A 24,229-nucleotide genomic window follows, 5' to 3' on the forward strand; every position below is an offset into this window, starting at 1 on the left:
GCCCACACCTTAGTAATGGATAGAAAAACTGTAATAGATGGTTTTCTTGTACCAGACACAAAATAAGAATTTCGATAGAACTGAAAATTCCCTCCTTTCTAGCTCTTATCTTTCGCCTTTTTACACTGCAACTGATTATACAGATATTAGGAAAAAAATGAAACATGGCAACCACGGTCTCCTCAAGTGGCATCCCTGAGAGCTGTTAGTTTTCTCTTCTTCTGAGTTGCAGTCTTTCTTATTGATTGATGTACAGACAAGCATGTCAAAACCTAGCACACACATGGGCTAGATTCATTATGTTTTCCACCTTTTGCTTGTTGTCAGTTTGATCTGTACTGGAGGGACCATAGAAGCCACTTATCCTTCTATTTGCCAAAGGGCATCTGTGCTGTTCTTTACTTGGACTTGCAGAGATAAATTCAACTTGCTACAATTAATAATAGCTGTTTTCTGGACATCATTTGTAGAAATAAATGTAAGTTACATCATTGTGCTATCCATGTATAGCTGGTAATATTGATCTAATACATAAGGCACTTTTCACACAACTGACATAATCAGTATGTAAAGATTATCTTTTCAGACAGATTCCTCTTAATATATTTTGAAATCACTTAGAGACAGACTCAAGAGAGAAAGTGAATTTCATGCAGACTTTTACCAATTGTTTTTCTTCTATGATTGAGAATGAAAAAAAAATAGCAAAAAACACTACAATAATATTACCGAGTTTATGTTCCATAGAAGCAGCATATGAAAGCGCTGAATGCATTTTCTTTTTTAAGAATGAAAAGTCCATATGTTCATTGTCACTTGGAAGGAAACAAATGGAATGGGAAAAAAAGAAAACAGCTTATTGCTGTGAACTCTCAAAACTATGGCTTTTAAGAAAATAAAGAAATAACAGCATAGAGGCTATACTGTACATGGTGGAACAAATCCAGCACTAGATTTTAGGGTGTGGTTTTCTTTCACAAAGTAGATAGATGTTTCTTGTAAATTTTGACTTAAGTACTTCATGGGGTATAAAAAGTCTGAAAACAACACTTCAGTATTTTAAGTATTACCTCAATTTAAATATTTCTTATTTAACTTTTCATATTGCATAAGTGATTTTGAAGGGAAATAAGACATATTTCATTCTGAGTGCATTGAAACAGAATACTACAGTACCACTTATCATTTCTTATCTGCAACAAATTTTGTATAAAATCTCCATGGTGTTAAAAGCACATTTTTCTTTGCACGGATCTCTAATATTATTTATACAACAAGGACTGTACACAAAAGAAGCTAAAACACATTTTGCATCACCAGCACCTCAAAAGAAAAATGTTACTAAAATATAGCACTAACTTTAGTACATCTTGATTTTACTATCACCTTAAAAACACACTTCAGAGATGTCTATCTTTTAATCTTAAGACAGATAACTCAACAAGAAAGTTTCCACATCAACTGGTATTTAGAACTGAAATTTTCCAGTTAAGCAACAGCATGAACCAGAGGACTTCTATCGACAGTGTCAAAAAGCAGAATCATAGAATCATCTAATTTGGAAAGTTTAAGGTCCTCAAGTTCAACCATTAAACACTGTCAAGCTCACCACTAAACTTTTTTTTTTTTTTTAAGTAACACATCTACATGTTTTTTAAAATCCTACAGGGATGATGACTCCACCACTTCCCTAAGTAGCCCATTCCAATGCTTGACAACCTTTTCAGCGAAAGACATTTTTATCCCGATATCGAATCTAAACCTACCCTGGAGAGCTTAAGACCTTTATCTCTCATCGTATCACTTTTACTTGGCAGAAGGGAGCAACCCCCACCTCAGTACAACCTCCTTTCAGGCAGTTGCAGAGTGAGAAGGTCTCTCCTGAACTTCCTTTTTTTTTCCAGGCTAAACTCCAGCTCCCTCAGCTGCTTCTCGTAACACTTGTGGTCCAGACCCTTCACCAGCTTTATTGCCATTCTCTGCACCCTCTCCAGAACCTCTGTGTTATTCTAAGGGCACAAAACTGAACACAAGATTTGATGTGCAGTCTCACAAATCTGGGAACAATCACCGTCCTTGTCCTTCTGGCCAAACTATTTCAGACACAAGTCATGAAGCCATTGACCTTCTTGGCCACCAGGTCACATGCTGACTCAGGTTCAGCTGACTGTCAGCCAACACCTGCAAGTCCTTTTCCACCAGGCAGCTTTCCAGCCACTCTTCTCTAAGCCTGTAGTGCTGCGAGCAGTTCTTGTGACCCAAGTACAGGACCTGGCAATTGAGCCTCCTACACCTGACGTTGGCTCATTGGTTAAATCACCAATTGTGAAATCCTGTTCCTTCAAAACAAGAACTTGCCGCAACTGAAACATTCAGCTCGCACCAGAATGGGAATTAGTAAATGCATAGGAGGGTCTAGTGAAGAGAGGAATTCAATATTTTTCTTAGAGAAAATGTGCAAGTTCAACTCTTTTAACTCATCAGGCATTTATATACATACTTCTAAAACCATCACTTTTTTCACCAAGGATTTTTAAAATTCTATTTATGACTTTGACACTTAATGCATTAATGTTATTTAAATGCAAATTTTATATGTGCAAGACGATTATTGAAGCCTGGTTTTATTCCAAGTTATTCCACTGGGCCATAATGTATGCTTTAAGACCAGTCTATTTAGCCGGTTTTAGGATATATGCAATCACACTGAATAATTCCAAGTCTATTTGTTTCCTTTGAGGTTTCTCAAACACTTTGATGCGTTCTACTTCTCTGTCTTTTCCTTCAAAGTCACAATGAATTCCCATTAGAGGCATTGTAAAAATATATCCTCAGGGTTATGATTTATTCCTAGGCAGATTGACTAAAACTTAGTTTTCTTCTTCTCCATCTCAGTATTATGCAATGGGGATTTCAAAATGCTAAGTCTCATTGGCTTAGTTTCCAAGAGTATTTAGGATCTAAATACACAATTTTTAAGCACTTGTCCCAGTGATGGAATCATAAAGATCCCTATATGATTCATTAGTGAAGCTAGATATCTTAAAATGTTCTCCATAAAAATGTGCATGCTAAATAGGGATCTATATCCACATTTAGTTCCTTTTCCTCTATTTTAAGAAGACGCAGTCTATGACTCTCGCTTGTCCTGTGCCATCAAAATTGTTCTATATTGCTCATTCTGGATGCCAGGATGAACATATTAGATATGTATTGAAAATGTTTTTACTTTACGTATAGTAATATGTATCAGTCACCCAGAAAGAGCAGGCTGCTAGATTTTAATCTTGTGATAAGTGTCTTCAAGAAAGGCATGAGAAAGACTAAAAGCTGTATTTTCGAATGTTTGCCTCAGCATTTCATTGACTGACTTTCCTTTGGCTCACAGATGCTTTGATTATGTTTATGCTGGTGAACAGAATGGATGAGGACTAACATGTGCATGACTAAATTGTCATTATTCCCTCACACACACCTCATCCACACTGTTTGGCAGGAGCACCAGGAATACTCTCAGCTCTCTTAGAAAACTTTGCTCTTCTCCAGACTACTTGGCACAGCCTGGGAAGGCATTAGCTATCAGGAACCTAACTATCAGGGATTACTTTAATGGTTAAAGACTCATCATATACCCAACTATATGCTCTGAACACCAAGTTTACTAGTGTGACCTGTATGATCTAGGATGAAAATGTAAGACCTCCTGATTCTCAGGGGAAGGCATTACCCAACTAGGAAGAAGAGTTGCCTTTTATTTTCACCACAGTCTGGCAAGTTTACTCACCTAGAATCAGAAGCAGGTGGTCTCTGGTTGGTGTGACCCTTCACACCACTCACTTTTACCTAGGAAATGGATGTGAAGCTAATTTCCTGTAAAGAAGAGCCAAAAAAAAAAAATAAACCCAATCAAGCAAGCAGCCAAAACAACCCAGCTTTCGCACATTTTAGATGAATGATGGAATGCAAAAGAGAAATTCCAAACCATGTTTGAGTAAAAGCCTTGATGAGAAATAATCTGAGAAATACTGATTTTATGAATCTTAATGAGGCATGGGCAAGAGAATTAAATCAAGTTATTCTGTTACAACTGACGAATTTCTGGCCATATGCAAAGGAGGAAAGTCAGTGCAGCAGATAAGGCTTTCAGCATCATAAGGCTGTGCAAATACCTATTTTCCAGTGATCATAATTTTGTCCATAACTTCTGCTTATTATAAACAAGGCCCACCTTCTCTATTTCAGATTGATCTGCGCTTAAAGCAGATCTGATGCACCTTTCTGATATATGAACACACCCAAGAAGGAGAATAAATGTGCATACTACTTGTGCCCTAATGCCATGATAGTTCAGGAAGAACTATCAGTTCAGGAAGAAGTTCAGGTGTCCAGGAAGAGTGAGTCACATATAAATAATGTGTATATAAATAATGAGTCACAAGCTGAACCGTCTCTGGTTATAACATGAATAACTTTGATCTAGAAGGCAGCCACTCTTTTCAGGTGCAGACAGGGCAAAGAAAACATTAGAAACTGTGGAAAGAGTTATGTAGAGCTGTTTAGAGCACAGCTGCACAGTGCATGCTCCATTTCAGGAAGATACACACAGAACCTACCTATATGGGGGAAAAAATATAGGAAACATAATACAGAGATTGCTGGTCAAAATGTGAAATATTATGTGCATTGAAAAACCTCTGACTTAACATTTACCAAAAAGCCCACTGTGATTAGAGTATAATGCTAAGGGAAATATGCATGTAATACATATTTATGACCTTAGTGAGAGCCGGCTCTATTAACTCGAGTACAGATGGTCCGACATTTCTGAGGGAAATATTTTCATTGAAAAGCATTTCACTGAGTCTGATTGCTTTTATTGACTCATCTCAGGTTTGACTACATTTTGCCAAATCAAAGGCAAATCCTCTAGTCTTGCCAGGCTGCTTCAGAGCAATCAATTTACTGCTGCCAAGTTTGGCAGGTCTGGGACTGATCACCAAGAATCATTCCAGAGCAGGGAATCTGAAAGTTTTGATTGTCAAAAGCTGGGACAGGTTCACACAGCTTATTTGTTCTGGGTCAGTCAACATGATGAATCTGCCCTGGAAGCAATTGGCTGGTGTTCCCAGCTCTGGCATGGATTGTCTGACAACTGAACAATATACCAAGATCCTGTAGCTCGCTTGCTAGTGTACACACACCGTGGGGCTGATGATCTTACTAAAACCTCCAGTCTGAGAGTCAGAGAGGCACAGTGCCAAAAAACTCTGAAGGGCTCAGATGACCTCTTAGTCATTGCTAGCTCTATGTAAAAAAGCCAGGACCTAAAAGCCCTTATGGGCCTCTCCATTCTACATTTCATGTTTGTCTGCATGATGAAGCATACTGAAGACTTCCAGAGCTGCTTAACAATGTTATTTGTCATTTGTTATTCCTCTAGTCAATATTATCCAGTGTCTTAGGCTCAAGTGCAGGACTTTTGGAAATTCTTCTTTTATAGATAGCTATATGTGCATACATATATATATATATATATATTCACATATATTTACATATACATGTCTATATCTGACTATATGTAGACATAAAGTTATGTATATGTATATATGCACATGCAAAGGTCTACCTGTAAAAAAGATAGGTGTTTGTGTTTGGGTGTGTTTGTGTTTGAATTTATTCCAAGAAGCAAGTCAGTCCAAGGGATACAGTGACCAAGAAACCATTAAAAAACATAATCTCCACAAATGTCACACTTGTTAAGAGCACCTAATGAATGCAGTAGAACACACCAAATAGTTTGCTCTATATAACAATAGAGACACTGCTATACAGAGGATTTCTTTATTTGTAAGAAAGGTAAAAGACACAAAAGTAAAGAAAGCAATCCAGAATAAGAACCATGTTTTCCTTGTTGTTCTCCACTACATAAGTCTGCCAGGCCCATTCCCTATTTTTAAAATATTTTAATTGCTTTTTATTTTCCCCTTAGATTATTTTATTCTTGCATATTTTATTCTTGATTTCAAATCAAATTTTAAAGGAATAATTATCTGACTTTTTGGTCACTTATCTCTCTTCACTGTCTTGCCAGGGTAGTTAATTTCTTAATTTATCTTAATCAGCATGAATCCAGCTGTGAACTATAAAACAATTGAGGAAAACCATCCAAAATTTATTTCCATGTCTTTCCATCACTTGTTTAAATGGGCTTCTCTGAAGTACTTTCAGGCTTTTTACATCAAGCCTTCTGTTTCATTTATGGAAAACTACAGATCTAGTTATTAACACAATTGTGGTGATGGATAATAGAAGAGCAAACAGGATTAATAAATTAATGAATGTGAGATGACTCAGCAGGTTGGTGCAAAGCCAAAGAAACTGAAAACCCTTTCTTTGATCTAGGTATGAGATCATTCTTTGGTAAATGCCAAAGGTACAGCATCTTTGTATCTCAAGGTTTGGTCTCAAGAAAATGTGTAATGTTAATACAAAAGGCAAAGTATTGCAAGGAAAACAACACTGAAAAATAGAGATGGTATCCTTCTGGGCTTATGGGGTAGGAAAGAAAGGATGTCAAAGTTTACCAAGAAATTATAAAATTTCATTGGTGGAATATATATGAGATAGTGGGATAACTTCTTGGAAATAAAAATACTAGGGATAAAAAAAATCTTAACTGTTGTGGAATGTCTTGCTTTAGATAGAAAGGACATAAGAAATATTTCCCATTTAAAACAATGGTAGAAGAATGATTTGAGAGAAATGGGGAATCCTCTAAAAAGTTTAGCAAGGCTCATTTAGTCTTGAATTATAATATTTTGCCTTCTCTAAAATGAATTTAATAAATGAATATTTTAAAATGTAATAAGTATCCACATTACTGAAACTATTTCAGACTTAAGTGTGAAAATAATCTGTAGACTAATATGTATGCTCATACATTCTATTACTGTCCTATCTGTATGTGGCAGTGTCATGTGCACCAAAATGGGATCACGAAAATACAAAAATGGCTTAGCTGATCTCATTTGGACTTGTGAAAGAAAAGTTTCTACAGGCCTGACCTGTGGTAACAGATTGCAAAATTTAAAAGAGACTGAACCTAAATATCAACAGCTACATGAAACTTTAGCTTCACATCTGAAGTTGGAGCCGATATATCTAAATTTTAAAAAGTGTCAGAAAGTTAATTGTTTGTACGCTAAAGTTTTTTTTCATTTCTTCTTGCCTCAGTGGTGAAAATAATAGTTGGTTTGGATCTTACGTCAGTTCAGGAGACAGGTGCCAGCCAAATGACACAGAGTATTTCCCTATTCTCATTTTAGGAAAACTGAAAGAAGATCACATGCTGTGCAGGAGAGCATGAAGATTGTTTGATAAGTTTCCATTAAAGTGAGCTGACAGCAAGGTTAAAGTGAACTGGGAAAACCTCACCTGGCTGATATCTGGGAAAGAAACAATCAGTTTGACACTTCACATTATCAAAATGAAAGTCAAGTGTTCCTTTTTAAAGGCATTACAGCCGACACTGGGATCACTCTAACTCATTCTGGACTGAAGAAATCATTTTCTTCCTTTGGTGAACATGACAGATGAAGGGTTCTAAAATTACACTAAATATTGTAAGAACTATTGCTGCAAGTGTGCTGTATCATGCCTTGCTGTATGATGATATTCAAAGAATGATCTAAGTGTTAAGCTAACTCCATTTACAATTGTTTTTTCTTTTTTTTTAATTTTAAATATTCTATCACAGCCTTATTAGCATCTCATTACTAAGAAGTTAGCTAAGGAAAGGACAAAGAAGGAAAATTAGATGCAACATTATAGAGCATATTTTCACCTTGATGAGCAAGTGAAACTCATTAGGGGTTACTGAAAGTCATACTCACGCTTCAGAGGAATAATGCCCTCAAGGTATTTTGCAATTATTAAAATGTTAAAGCAACAATATTGATATTTTATATAAAAGAGGAAATTGTCAATAACAAGTAGGAATATATGCAAGGAAAATCTATACAGATAAGAAATATAATTACGTTCTTAAGCAATTTTTTTTTAATTATGGAGAGAGAAAGGAATTGCACGAATAAGATAACAGTGTAATTTGAAAGCTAAAATTGTTGAATGCATACATAAATTATTACGTTTCTACTGTGCTATGCAGGGACTTCTGATTATTTTCTTATATTCCTTTTTGGAGGGGAAGGAGGACATAGGTTTTGAGGCAAATAGCTGAGAGCTGACTGAATACCAAAAATAATGCCTATGTGATCTGAGCAGGTACAAACTGAACACTGCGGAATCTAAAGAGTAATGCATTAGGGTTTCAATCAAGAAAGACACAGCTCCCATTAGCCATGTGTGTGCTTCTGTGATCTTCTGGAAGAGACAGAATGTGCAGTGTATGGCAGGATCAGCCCCAGCTCCCATCACTCATATACATATACACACACATACATGGAAAAGTTATTTCCTCTACATTTGTGTTTCACTGACTTGGATTATGAAGTTGCTACTAGTTTGCCAGTGACACACTGACTCAAACACCAAAAATATCATCAAGATCAGAAAATCACTGCCAGCAAAATGGCTTCTTTATCAAAATGCAAAGAAACTCTGTTTCCCACTCACTATCTCTAGCCTAGCCTTGTAGAGAAACTGAAATCATCCTTATCATCTTAAATTCATGAAACAGGTAAGTTCCAAATAGCATTCAGAAATATATATCAAGACTCTGGTGAACTGTATTTTCATTCACACATACTTCTGAAATCTGAAATGTTCGTACAAAGGTTTTCTTAGCTGTAATTTACCAGGAGAACTTTTAGCAGTCATATTTGTAGAGAAAGTAGCATAACCCATTCTGACCTTTCAGGAAAGATTCTTGAAAGAATCAGTACTTACAGGACAATGGCCATGAGGTACACTGTACTTTCACAATGTCTTCCTAACATACATCTATTTCCTTTCTGAACTATATATTTCTCTGCCAGACACAGGATTGCCCTATAGTCCATTTAGAAGTTTTCTTCTGTTTTGCTACTACATCACAGCTACAATGCATTTATACACAAATGCTGTCTTTTTCATCAAATTCAACTTGAAGACTTAAAGCTTCGAGACTGCAACTGGAAGAGCTCCTCAGCAGCAGCAGTGTGTGACTTAAAGACCAAATTATGTTCCATTCCTCCTGTGAAAATGTTAATGGTTCTTACCTAGAAGCGTGTAAAGCCATCAAAAGCAAAGGCTGCTGAGAAAAGTTTTGGGGTGTTAAAAGTAACGAGCTGGCAACACTGGATTCCCTCTGTAATCAAAAAGGAGGAAAACCTCTAGCTACGTTTGTAATTACAATCTGATGCCCAGTCACATGTTTGGACGTTATTTTTGCCAAAGCTGTGCAGTTAGTGCATCCATCCTTCCACAGAGGGATCTCTAGGAACATTAAAAAATCAGTGTGCAAGAACATGAGGATAAAACTAAGCTAAAATTTTTATTAATTAAATTTTAATTACACAAAAGTACCTACAATAACTATACCAATTAGAGTGAGCTGAGAAAAATACAAAAGCCAAATGTAATCACCATCATCAAGTATCATATTTTATAATCTCTATGTTCTATGTTTTTAGACAATTCAAATAGAAACAGTGCAAATTCAGCAATAGAAATAGAAATAAGCCACTGGAAACACATAACAAATGTGTAGGTCAAACAGACAAATGCTACTCTAAATCAGACACCATCACTCTTGAAAAACAATGTTGCCATCAAGCACCATCTCAATAGCCCCAAAAACAAAATTGCTCCCACAGTTTGCAATTCCACATTCATCTCATTATTTAAACAAGTAAAAATTGTGTCATTTGATTGTGGAACCTTTCTGTACCTTCAAGAATTTAAAAACTACAGTATTGTAAAACATTATAGATTAGTGCTGGGTGCTGCTGGAATAGGGTTCTTCATTCTTGGTTAAAAGCAGAACCAATTAGACATAAGCAAAATTAAGTCACACTCTAAATCAAGTTTTGTAAATGGGAAATACATGCTTGTTCATTCCCTTTGATTTAGTAATCATTTTTATACCAACATGAATCAACAAAATAATGCTCGGTATAGGCAAATAATTTTCTTCACTGACGTGACTAAAGAAGTCGCTGATGCTGTCCACAGGAGTAATGCAACTGACTGTGTGTAAAACAACAGTGACAGTAGTGAAGTCTAGAAATAACTGGCTTGATATGAGCTAATTTGGGTGCCAGCTGCAAATTAGCAGAGTTCTATGCTTGCTTTTTTTATGTGAGAATCTGTGTGATGCCAAACCTGCATGGTTACCCGCACACTGCACATGGGCAATCTCTAGTTTTCTCTGATGCTTCTACAGCCACTTAGAATTGCAATCACATTGCACTGAGGGCAGGCTGAGGGCAAAGAAAGGGCTTATGAGGATCCAGTACTTTAGTATGGTCTTCCTCGGAGTTCTCTAAGATTTGGGGAGGATGTCTGAATCCAGGATGGGTAATGTCATTAAATAATTTATTTGCACTCACCAATAGGTATTTCAGTGTGCACAGTCATACAGAACATGTGAAAAAAATTCTGCAAGCAGCCCGCTCCCAAGAAAGTGCATGGCCTTAGGCTCCTGCCTGTACTCTTCCCACTTCAATAAGATTGAAATCTACTCTTCACGTAAAAATCATTCACTGATCCTTTTCTAGTTCTTTCCCTGGGTGAATGGACTAGGATCCAATGTAAATATCTGCATTTCATGAATTTCTCATTTTATACAAAATTTGCATTCATTGTTAATGGTGACTTAGAGAATATTTATAAATTCTCTGTTTTAGAAAGATATCTCTAACATCCATATTTTTCCACATCTATATGCATGTGTAAAAAAGAAAGCCAAAATCAGGAAGAAGGATTTTTTAAATTATTATTTCATTGGGAAATCTATAGGAGATTACTATTATATATAAATCATGTAGTTACTATTTTTATGCCAAGCATAAGGTGATAAATATCAAGTCATTAGCTTGAAAAGTTTAGAGTCAGCTCAATGCTGGCTCTTGGCCTGAGTGTCTTTTCTTTTTCTATTTTTATTCTATGGAATATTGACAATTTGTGTCGTGCGTGGAGTAAGTAAAGGAGAACAAAAAGAGCTGCCATTTGCAAAACATCTTGTTTTGAGAAGAGGGAATTCAATAATCTTTTTTTGGAAATGGAAAGGTGAACAGAATTTAAAGCCTTCAAAAAGCCCCAGTCTAAAATTATAATGGTTAGCACTAGGGAGTAAGTTAGAATATTACTTCTGTGATGCCAGTTGGCATGGAAGGCTCCACTTAGCAGTAAAGAATGTTGCTAATGTGCCTCGAGTGTTTCTAAATTCAAATTAAATACTTCCTCATCTGTGTGTGTGCTGGGACCATCCTTTCATGGCTTGAATAGACCAAACTATGTTACTCTGGCTGCTGTGCCCAGCTTGACGTAAGGACAAGAATAACCAGGATAATTTTAGAGGTTGTTTTTGACTCAGGGTTTTTGAGCTTAATAGTTTTACTTTAAGAATTTACTAGCCGGAAACATGTAATGTATGTATTAACAGGAACAAGAACTGCATTTTCAGGATGAGTTAACAAGTCTTCATGTCCAGGAAGTCCCACACTAACCAGTGTGGGATACATCAGAAGTAGAAGTAAAGCCTTTTCTGTTTAGTAATCACTTGAGATCCTTATTTTTTCATTACAAATTCCTTTTATCCCTGTATATTAATATCTCAGTTTTCTTAAATCTGAAAATACTAATTTTCTCTATTTTGGGCTAGTTTAAAAGCTATGATTTTCAGAACATACTGAGAACTTCCCACTCAGTGGTACTCCATTTTAGGTACAGAAAAAGATAGACATCCAGAATGGCTACTTATCTCTGAAAATCTGGAAATAAATATCTAATATTCCCCTGAATTTTTTTGAGCATTTACTTTTGAAATAGTTCATAGTCATGAACTAAATTTCAAATCAAATGACTTAATTCAATAGAGCAATTTTGATCCTCTATCCAGCATCTAAAGTGGACTGCTGGAGCTTGTCTGTGAGAAAGTGTTAGCTCAGAAAAGGCTAGAAACCCTGATTATGCCATTTTGTGTTTGAGTCATGCAGAGAAAATGTTTTTTTAGTCTTCTGTTCTCCTCTTTGAGTGCGTGTAAAGTGGTATGGCAGACTGGCAGTAGGAAAATAATTTTCCTTTCTGTTTGAATAGTATATAACATTTTGATTTACCATAAATTTGCACAAAGCATCATCTTTAAAAGCATCTCTGCTCACCTCTGTCACTGATGTCTAAGACTTTTCAGCAGAGGGAGACACTGAAAAACTGATCTTGCTTTATTTGCAGTATGGCTTGAAGGTCAATGAAGATATTTTGTCTCATTTGACTAATTGAAATTCCTTTGAACAGCTCAAGTGCAAAAGTTTAACTCATAATTAAATGCTGAGATCACATTTCCTGTGTAAGACACGGTGGGTGGAGAGAAATATGAACAAGAACAAAATGAAAAAAACAACTAGCTAAAAATATTTTAGAAGAGAAAGGCATTGATGGACCACAAATAAATTCCAACATTATGCAAATAATTTTATTTACTTATTTATTATTTATTTTTTTATTATTTATTTCCCTAATATAATTGTATGACTTTAACAGGTCAGTATGAAATTTTGCAAGCTGATTGGCTGTTTGATATCAAATTTTTGGAAAAAAAAAGAGATCCATGAAGGATATAAAAAAATGAGGGTTATATTACCAAAGGTGTTTTTCATGGTTTGTTTTCTCAGTCTTTACTGAGCATGTATTTATTCAGAGGCAAAGCAGTTCATGAGTAATGCCAGGCACCGTAAGCAAGATCTGGTGCCATCATGATTCTGCAGACAACTTCTCAAAAGACACAGGAACACTCAGGGAATCAGCACAATGTTATCAGAAAATCTTTTTGAAAATCTCTCAAAACAAGAAATAGGACATAGTAAAGAAAAAGTGTGGGAATAAACAAATGACAATAAGGAGAGACATAAGGTAAAAGTGACAGACCAATATGCAAGGATAGAAATGTGATCCACATGTACCTCCATACATATTTCTGCTGTTCATCTAATGTGTCAAGGGACAGAGAAAGCACATGACAATGTGACTATTTAAGTATATCCTGCTCACAAGACAAAAGTAAATGCTTGAGTCCTTAATATCATCCTAGAAAAAATTATGAAACCAATGAAGATGCTCTTTGCAAGCCTCTACAAAAGAAATCATCTTCCTGTGTCATTTTCTACTTAATCTTGTTTCACAGAGTTTAATAATCTATTAATATCATCATTTCCTCACTCAAGCTCAAGGGGTGAAGGTATCTACTGTCTCTAAATGTCAGCATCATGTATCTGCATTTTCCACAGATTCCTATGGCATTAACATTTTCTTTTTACTTTGTCAAACTCCTAGGAAATCACACTTTTAGCATATCATCATTATTGAAGATAAAAAAGTCAAGTTCTGGGGAGAAATTGGAAGATTAGACTTGCATATGTAACCCTTATTTTCTACATAGTTATATATGGAATATGAATAACTAAATATATGATCACATGATTTTATGAACTGCATGAAGATTTTTTCCAGTGATTTCTCTCTCATTTTGTTCAGAAAACTGATATTGCCTAAATTATAAGCATTTGCTTATATCTTGCTTCTGATTTTTTAGCATTTTGTTTCCGACTTTCCATAATATTGTACCTGCAAATGTTTAGTTGATTTGAATTTATTTTTCATCTTTGTGAGCAGGCCATTTTAAAGCCAAATCTTCCTCCCTACCATATAACCATTTTTTCTAGATATAATTTCACACCATTCTAGTTACCTTCTGTATAGACAGTGGTTTCTAAGCTGGAGGTAAGCAATATTCTCCAGCACAATAAGAAAAAAAATGCTTCAAAACTCACAAGGCAAATGTCAGTGTCATAGATGCCTGAAAACATCCTGCACGGAAACTAAGTTTCCTCACATATGCACCAGCAAACATAATATATAGCATAAGATTATAGTCTTGGAAACTTCAGTGGTTTTTTTTTAATATGGAAATAAATAGATTTTTGTGATTTATTAGATATAGCACCTATTAATATGATAAAAAATAAGTTTCTTTACTAATCCTGTATTTGCTCATGCCCAAATATCAGAAACATTCTCCATAAAAACCACAATCATCTGTATAGTGATGATTTTGTGTATTTTAATTTTTTATTTTTTTCTGACATAAATAGTTAGTCATTTAGACATGAAATGAGTAGGAAAATAAACTTTTTTATCGTTGTTACATTAAAAATAAATCACTCTCATAGCCATTTATTTTCCATGGGTTCTGTAGTCAAAAGAATTGAAGTTCATTTGAAAGATAAAGCTTTACAAAATAACCTTCACTGAGGAGATGTGTCTTTCACTGTCCTATAGGAAATCTGTTTTGATTTGACAGAATGATAAGCCTTTGAAAACTGTGGACTGAAAATACACAGTAGACATTTTGCTAAGCTCACAAAGTGCCCAACTAAGAAAGGATTCATTGCACATGAATAAGAGCTAAATTAGCTGTGCATTGAAAAGTCTCATTATATGCACGTCCGGAAGTCCTTGCAGAACTTGGGTCCTGGTGAACTGTTTCTGCATCCTTTGTCACATACTCTGTAGAGATCACTATTCTGAGGTTGTAAAAGGTCTCTTCAACATTTTTTGGCTATCTGAACTTCGCACAATATCTCATAGTAAATCTAAAAAATAGGTTTTTGTGGTTTTTTTCTGAGGGGGAGACTAATTTACTTAGTTTTCCCTCCTCGTATCTTTTTTTAAAGAGGAACTTTGTTACACAAGGAAGAAGGATTTAGAAGCAGCTGTACCTAGTTCTTTAGTGGGTACAGAACTGTGCTGTGACTTTTGATTATATGGCAGTCATCCACAAGTTTGAAGAACAGATATGTTTTAATTCTATTTGTGTGGGAAAAGATAGTTGCTATTCCTGTATAAAAGGCAAGATGAAAAAGGTGCATGAAGTAGTCAAACAGCCAGGTAACAATGGGTTCCAAAAAATCTCACAAAAAATAGCACTCCGTGTGTAGTTTCATACATGTATGTTGCTTCTGTGACAGAATAATGAACACTGCAAATCTTTAAAATTTTGATGGAATTTTATAGAAAGATTTTAAAAGAAATACACATACATTCTGAAATGTCTCATGTGGTATATGGTCCCTGTCATTGTCATAAGGATTACAATGTACAATTATATACAGTATATATTATACATTGAACAATGTGTAATTATTGTCTCTAAAATATAAAAACACAAGAATAAATCTCAGAGTGATATAATCAATGCTACAGAATCAATATGCACTGAAGTAGTAAAATCCTATGGTAGAATTTTTAATATTGAGTCTGAGTCATAAAAATATGAAAATTAAAAGAATCTCCTTACCCTGAGTGACCTGTAATCTGTTCATTGACAATTTTTACTCTGTCCTCCAGATCCATATGCAACTTTCATACCTCTGCTGCCAGTATTGGAAAACAATGTTCTAAATTTTTCATATTCTGGAAATAGATTTTTCTAATTTCCAGACTAAATTCTTGACAAGTTGAAAAACCTTTTTCCTATATCAACTTTGCTTTAAAAATTTAACGTGCCTTTTTCCCCCCATGTGTTTAATACCTAGATTAATTTTTTAAAGAAACACCGTTATTCTCTTTTGGTTTTTATTGTTCCTAGTTATACTGCATAAGCTTTTCTGCAGTATAAGAATTTGAAGTTAGCTTTGCAGTAGTTACTTCAGGTGCAGTTAGCAGCCTAGCAGTAGCTGCACTGAGATGACAGTTGCCTCATTTGCTCTGTTGCTAAAAATGAAATCTATATTTACACTGATTTTTCTCTTTAGATGTCAGAGGAGAGGAATCTGTGAGGAATATGTGAAAGTGGTGTCTTGTCTCTCTCCTGAATAGACTAAGTTGTTTGCACTAGGCTGAGAAGTTGTATGAAGAAACTTCAGCTTTGCTTATTCCTTGGGATCTCTTTTAAGCATTAACTTAGCATTTCATAATATAAGAAGTATAACCTCCTTATACAAAGATGATTGTGTACATGTGTATGTGTCTATAAAACTGGGAAAATATTTTCAAAAGTTAGGAAAAGACCTATTAGACAAGGTTTTGTCTCTTTAGGAATCATGGATATAAGACTGGAGAAATAAAATTGGAGTGTCCTTCTTTCTTTATTTGAGCTGATCAAGTAATTTTCAGATTAAAAAATTCAGTCATTGTTTCTCCAGGCTGATATACTGATTTCAATGAGAAAAAGCTCTTACTTTATTTTCAATTATATATGAAGCACAAACATATTTTCAAATACATTATTTGATAAGATTTCATGTAAACAAATGCAATAAAAACTATCACTTTCATAGGCATAGAAGAGCCAAACCAAGATAATGTTTATGATATATGCTTATCAATGATAGTGAAGTCCTGTCTTACAAATGCTTTATTTTGCACTTGTGTGTGCCTTTGAACATATTCACTGATGTGAAGTTCCGGTAAATACAGTAACTTCGTAGTAAGAAGAGTAGCTTAGTTTCTAGTATTTGGCTGCCACAAGACAGGTAAATATGTCTATAACAATCCCCAGAGTGAAATCCACACTGAACTGGTGAAGTTAGTCAGGTTTAACAAAATTTGTATGGAGAAGATTTTTTTATTTCCTCTGGGCAGCCAACAATTTGCACAATTTTAAGCTGTAACTAATGGGATTAGTTTTCTATCACGTTATTGGCTTCATTTTCTGTTGTTTATGGGGATCTGCAATTTACACTAAATTATGTTTTAAATAATGTCATATCAGTTTTCTTGTGAACTAGGTGGCATTGGCTTGAGAGGAGATTTTATATCCACTAGAGCCAGGTGCTTGGAACAAAAATAATGTGACAGATCTCCTGAAATTTATGAATGCATTATTGCTGGAACATACAATACTTGACTTTTGTACTTTAATATCAATCTTTTGGCAGTATAGCTGCTGCAGATGAAAAAAAGTGCATATCAGCTTTTATTCTTATTCATGTGGTGACCTTAAATTACCCCCTTTCCCAGATGGCCAGTCATCTCTAAGTTCTGAAATGCAAACTGGCACCATTATGCTTGTCATACTATTGCAAACCTGTTCTCCCTGAATTCTGTACCATATGAAGCATTTTGTGACTATGTGCCAAAAAAAAAAATTAAAAATTAAAGAACAGAGATATTATTTGCTTGACAAAAACAGGAAAAAGAACATGAAATATTATTAACCTAGAGCTTTTCAGATATTATTCTCTCACTGGTTGTTTTATTTAGATTTACTCAAATGCAATAAACTCTATTGTCATAGTGAAACAAGGCTGTGACTTGCATTCTTCTCAGTACAATTCATCAATCATTTTATCAAAATTGAGGCTGACAGAAAAAAACTAACTTGTTCCAAAAAAGAATTCTAGGGCCATCTATCTTGGCCTCCTGGTTTAACATAAATGCTCTAAAATGCTTTAGAGAGGAAAAAGGATCATAGAGCAATTTAGAAAATTGCATGGTGAACACATTATGCCGAAGGGCTTGACAACAGGAGGAAGTGTTTGCCTTCAGCGATATCACTATATTCTTTGGGAAAACACCCTAATCCACAGTTTAGCCAAGGAGCCTTTTCCACTCACAGAGAGGTAGCAAAATGGACAGAAGTGGAAAGGACTCATGTCATGACCCACTGATGGGGGAGATGTTGATAGTAAGTTCTCATCAGTCTGAACAAAGACACCAGATCACATGTCAGGGAACTCCTCTGCTTTTTTTATGCAGGCACCTAAACTCAAGCAACCAGCCCAATATTTATACTCAGAAGGGACTGGCTAACAAGTCCTGAGATTTTACAATACAATTCCACAAGGGGTGGCTAGCAAGCCTTAAATTTTACTGGGTTGAATATGATAGCAGGCAAACCAAGGGAAGAGACAAATGAAGAGAGAATAGAGAGAAAGAGAAAAAAAATCCCCTGTCCTTAGATCCCATGTTGATCCTGCCATGTGGATATGGTCAGGACCTGAGATAAACAGTGAGAATGAAAGAAAAAGAGAAAAAAGAGAAGGAGAAGAAAGAGAAGAAAGAAGAAAGATGGCGGGGGGTGGTAAACAACTTCATTTTATAGTTAACCTGGTGAATGCCTCTTATGCAAACTAGACTTTTTGCACCATTTCATTCACACATGCACAGACAGACTTTCTGAATGAGCCCTCCCTACCCCAGGAAGTGAGTTAGAGGGATGGGACAGGATGGAACACTGTTTGCTGGTGCGCTTGGAAGCATTGGGTTAACAGTTAGACTCAATGATCTTAAAGATCTTCTCCAACCTAAATGATTCTGTAACTCCATGATTTATACTCAAATTATTTCACTGTTTACCTCTTTAGAAGGAAAGTTTAGTTGCCTGAACATTTTTTCTCACCTAGTTCATCTTGGCCCCCGTGTTTGCCATTGGTTAACCAGATTCATTCTCTTTGATCTCATTCAATACACCAGGGAATTTCTTTCTCTTGTTTTATTTATGAAATCAACAATCTCACCCTAAAAATATTCATTACCCCATTTATATAGTGTCTTCCCTGTGTTCAGTTCAGGTTTTTTTTCTCTTTCCAATTTTTTTTTTTGCATTTTCTTTATCAAAAAACAGTTTTTTAATCTCAAATCTCCCTACCTAAATAAAAAGAATTATTCTCATTCTTAACCTATGCAGGTACTGATCTCTCTCCTCTGTTTTTATCATAATTTCTTGGTTCCCATTCTATCAAATGAAATATAAGACATTATTTCCTTTTGCAATATATATGACAAACAGCTGTACTGATTTTTTTTAAATTAAAGTACATTACTTTTTTACTTGAATATTCTTTTTTTACTTTTAAATGTTTCTGACTGCTCAGAAGAAGACAAATTTGCTGTCCTTGCAAGCATCTTTCCAGGCAGACTGATCCCAGCAAGGCTTTAGTGTAAAGATTTTTATCAAGAAATTCTCACATCAGAATCTGCCATATTGCAATTTTTTTCCCTTATTCAGTCTGATCAGGACATTTTCTTTGCTTGTTACACTCTATTCTTTTCTGATAAGATTCCCAAAGGAAATTAAAGCAGAAACAATGGATAAAGTAAAACCAAGACCTCGAGTTATGAGAGTTGCCTACTAAACAATGCAACTGAATCCCTGTTTAAAAAGCATTGAATATAAGCATCTCAGTAACCTGATTCAAGACAGAGTATAAAGATGACATTTTCCATGAACCTGAGTGTGCAGGAACTCCTATCAATTTATGTGCCTCAGCCTGACTGATTAGGACTCACAATGAGTATTTTGTAGGCATTTGCATCTCAGCAATTTATCATTTCTATAGATATAAGAAGGAATTAAGCAACCCTAGATCAAGTTTTAGATTTCTAGTTTAGGAAGAGATATGTATCTCTTCATTCTTTTTATCACTGGCATCAAGATTGAAGTATATATTTTTTTATAAAAATATGAATACTATTTCTCTTTAATACTGAAATAGTTTGAAATACTCTAACATTATAAGCATATAATCCCATTTGAAATACCCTAAACCAACAAATACTTACAGACTTTAACCAAGAAGAATATCTAGTTTGAAACTCACAAAAATACACTCTGTAACATATATGAGGAAAAGTGCAAATACTAAAAACCCACGAAGCTATGCTTTTGATCAGGTCCATTTTCTGCATTTTCTTTTAAATCACATATACACTCTAGTATGCTGTAGTTTCCCAGGGAGGAAAAAAAAAGTAAACAAACTCATTATTCTGCGAAGAACCTGTGTATTAACTTAACTTCATGCTTTCTGATAGTTCATCTAAATTTACCAGGACTGCTCACAGAGCATAAAGTTAAGGTCTGGTACAAATCTTCACAGTATCAAGGTAAACATCTGCACCATGGACAGTCACATTCTCTTAAGCGGATTCTGTGTCCTTTGTTTCCCTTCCATCCGTCAGTGGATGTTCAGTACAGTCACACTGGCCTTTGCTGTAGACAGAAAAAAGACTTCAGAACAAAATATTCTTTGGTATTTCCCAGGGAGCAAAGACACTAAATTACACATTTATTCAGTTTCTTTTTACGTAATCAATGGAAACACCTACCAATATGACCAACATTGGATGAAATTAACTTTAAAATTAATTGCTTTTCACACTTTCACTAGAGTCAAAAGGGAAATAACACCATTCAAAATATATTAAGTGTATTCTTCAATCTAATGTAGTTCTGATTTCTAAGATGCATACTTTATCAGACATAGTCTGATAACATTTTTTTTCCTCTTTAAAAATGCTGTCAACAATTTAAACCTCAGCAATTTTTGTAAACAAGAAATATGTTTTCACTCCTTTTGCTCTATCCAGACCCTCTTTAAAAAATCTCAGTGTAGTGCATATAAGGCTTTTGTTTCAGTATAACAACAGTCATATTGATCAATATGCATAGTTGGATGACAAATTACTATTTTGGAAATTACTTATCAAAAAGATAATGCTAAACAAAATACTAATATTATTATTGGTTGTTTTTAAATTTCAAGCAGACTTAGAATAAATTATATATATATACATAAGTGCTCCCCAGACTCATTCCTGAGGCCTTGCACTGCAGGACAGCACATGACACAAAGTGATGCAACAGATGCAGAGTTTGCTGCAAGAGGTGGTGTCAAACTGACCCCATCCCCCACTGGAGGAGATCCCTGGACATTCCCTCCTGTCCTAAACATCCCTAACCCCCCAGATTCTATGCTTTTGGAGGGACCCTCACACCAAGAAAACCAGCTGGAGGGGATCATTAGGATGACAGTGGTGTCCAGAGAGTGGTAATATTTTCTTTAATCTGTCTCTGTCACTATCTTTCTTTCCCCCACACTTCTTTTTTAATTTATTTTTCTTTATTTTTTTCTCTCTCTCCCATATTTACTATTAAATGAAATCCATGACATTCACTTTGGCATATGATCCTGTTTGCACCTTAATTTGGGCAGAGGCATTTTAAATATTTTTAAGAACTTGATCATAACACCCTCATAAAAAATTTCTTTGTTTCAAGCTTGATTATAATTTGTTTCTGCTTAAAACCTTTACCCCATGTCCTGTGACTATAAAAATGTCTTTTAAAAACTGTGTCCAAAATTTTAATAAAAATTTGGAGGTGTTTCAGCTGAAAAAATCTCGTACTAACCTTTGAAATAATCAAATCACAGTATTTGGGCAGTAATAATCCCCATACCACACAACAGATTTTCTCACAACAAATATTTATTAAAAAAAAAGCTTCAAAAATATTTTCATTCTGAAAGTCCATTGAAACTGTGATAGTTTTAATTATTTTACTTCTGCTGGCCTTCTTTTGAGATATGACTGAAAGCTACTGATATATTTTCCAGTATTGTGGCAGAATAATGTATTTATGTAACATTTTTTTTTCCATTTTCCTTGTGTAAATTGGATCCTGGGTAGGTATTTGTGTCACTCTTTTCCGTTGACTCGTAGTGTTCAATATACTTGAAGGGTACAGATTGCCATTTCAAAGTTTGGGCAATTAATTGAGCTACCATCACCATTTAACTTTTACCATCTCCTCCAAATTCCACTTTCCTCCACTTTTCTTCTTGTGAAAAGAATGATAAACAAGATCAAGGATTAAAGATGAAATTACAAAATGCTGACATGTTTTTCTTTGTTTGTTTGTTTGTTTGCTTTTCTTTCTTTTGACTTTGCAGGATTTTGCTCCAGTCTTTTGTCACCACCCTACTCCACCTGGAATCACAGCCAGTCTCCTCTTTCTCAAGCAGAGCTCCCTTTCTCGCTCCAAACTCTTATCAGAGGCAAACAACCTCCCTTCAGGAGCAGAGACTTTGACAGTCCCCCCTGAATTCCAGTTCTGAGCAGCCTCTTTTTCTTTTTTTTTTCTTATAATTTTTTTCCCCACAACTGAGCCTGTTCTTTGCTCTGAACTTGCAAAATCCTGTGCATATCTATTTTTATTCACTCAGATCAGGAGACACAATGTAAATCCAATGTAAATAATCAGCCAGTTCTCTCTAAGTTCAAACACATTGAGAATGACAACCATCTCAACAGTTGCTCCTTTCAATAGTCCCTTTAAGAGGTAAGGAAAAGCTTGAGGAATTGGGACTCAATGAGTGTGTCGTGTTGTATAAAGAGGCCATTTTTTAAAGTTAGCTTTTTCCCCAGAAAATGAGCTCAAGGAGTATATCAAAGTCTGAATATCACACAGTATATCAAAGTCTGTTTAGTTCATCGCTATTATCTGCAGATTGTTTCTTCTATAAATGAATGGAGCATCACCACTGAACAAATCACTTTATAATATTGCCATTATTGAGAAAAATGATCTGCAAAAAACATTGCAGAATGCTTCTTTGGACAATATTTAGTAACAGTCTGAAACAAAAGATTAATTTATTCTCATACATCTGTTTTCTTCCTGGGACTTAAATAGCCTATGGACTAATACAATGCTTCACTTTCAAAAACTGAATCAGTCAGTGTAAAATCAATCTATCACAGCTTTTCTCACTGCAAGGAATAGTGCAGTGAATAATGTTTTCACAGGTATTTCATGGATTGTTAGGGCCAAACTCAGGAAATCACAAAACTTTTTGTGATTTGTGGAGCAGATGTGCATCAATAAACTGTGTTGAGTATTGACACCAGATTTTTTACTGAGACACCAAGAAACAAATATTTGAAGGGGATCTTCCAGCACCTTTTATTAATTATGCTCTCTGAAATGTCAAATATTTTAAATCTCAAAAATCAGGTATTATTAAAACACAATCAAGAATGAGCCTTTTAGATGGGAAAAAACAAAACAAAACAAAACAAAACCAAAACCAAAAAATCCCAAATATTAGAAAAGACCAAAAAAAAAAAAAAACCAAAAAATCCAAACAAACAAACAAAAACTAAAAAAACACATTCAATCAAATAAACAGGCAAATCAACCAAAACCACCAGGCTCTAAAATAGATAGAGTAGGCTTAGGAAACAAAACCAATACCTAGCATTAAAGTACAAGAATATCACCTCCCTTCTTGCGTCTTTTCTCTGTAATGTTCTCTTTTCCAAGTTTCCTCCCATCTACCACTTATGAGTTTTTCTGGTTTGCAACAAAATCTATAAACTCCTTATTGAGCCTTGGGAAAAGTTTCTTTCTATATAAATTTTGTTATCTGTACATAATTGCCTGAAAAATGCTTAGAATTAATGGTTTAAAACTGCAAAACCTTTCCCTTCTACTACACTTTGCTGCTGTCTATCAATAAATCAGCTTAGGTACAAGGACTAGGCTAGGTTAATTAACATCTAGTTTTATTAAGACTTGTTTTGAATTGTCTTTACAGAATATGAATGTATGGAACATTGATGTATTCCAAACCATATTTGATATTATTGACTGCTCCCTGATGCTTGTTAGTACTGCCTGAATAGAAAGAAAATTGTGTTAAAAATTAAATTAAAATAAGAATTTTTTTTAAAAAGTAGACATAAAGCTTGCCTAAAATTAGATGAATTTGCTTCTCTCGCTCTACTTGTAATTATAATTTCATGCTGTTTGTTTTTGTGCAGAAGTAATGTCTGTTGGATCATATTAACTTGCATGTAGAAGTGTGAGCAATCAAATCCTATTAATTTCAAAGAGGATTCTTAAAGGGGAATCTTTAGTTAATATAAATTAATTAAACCTTTTATGACAACACTTGCAAAAATAGATGTTACTAAGACCAAAATTTGTAAACATAAGGAAAGAGAAAGGAGTAGAGCTGATAGCAACGGTCTGTTACAGTCTCAGGGCCTTTGCCTTCATCAGATGTTGTCAACTGCAAATTCAATTGAAGAAGAACTAGTCCTGTACCCCAAATTGTAGGAGCAACAAAATGTATAATTCCACTGCAGAGCAGGAGTAAACCCTCTGGTACCCAAGCCAGTTCACCAGAGGATCTTATATGTCCGTGTTGCAAAACCAAGAGTACCTGCAACACCTGTTTTGTCATCTGTTTAATTTCTGCTAGAGATATAAGCCTGCAAACACCAG

Source organism: Geospiza fortis, unplaced genomic scaffold, assembly GCF_000277835.1.
Source record: "Geospiza fortis unplaced genomic scaffold, GeoFor_1.0 scaffold486, whole genome shotgun sequence".
Classification (NCBI taxonomy): domain Eukaryota; kingdom Metazoa; phylum Chordata; class Aves; order Passeriformes; family Thraupidae; genus Geospiza; species Geospiza fortis.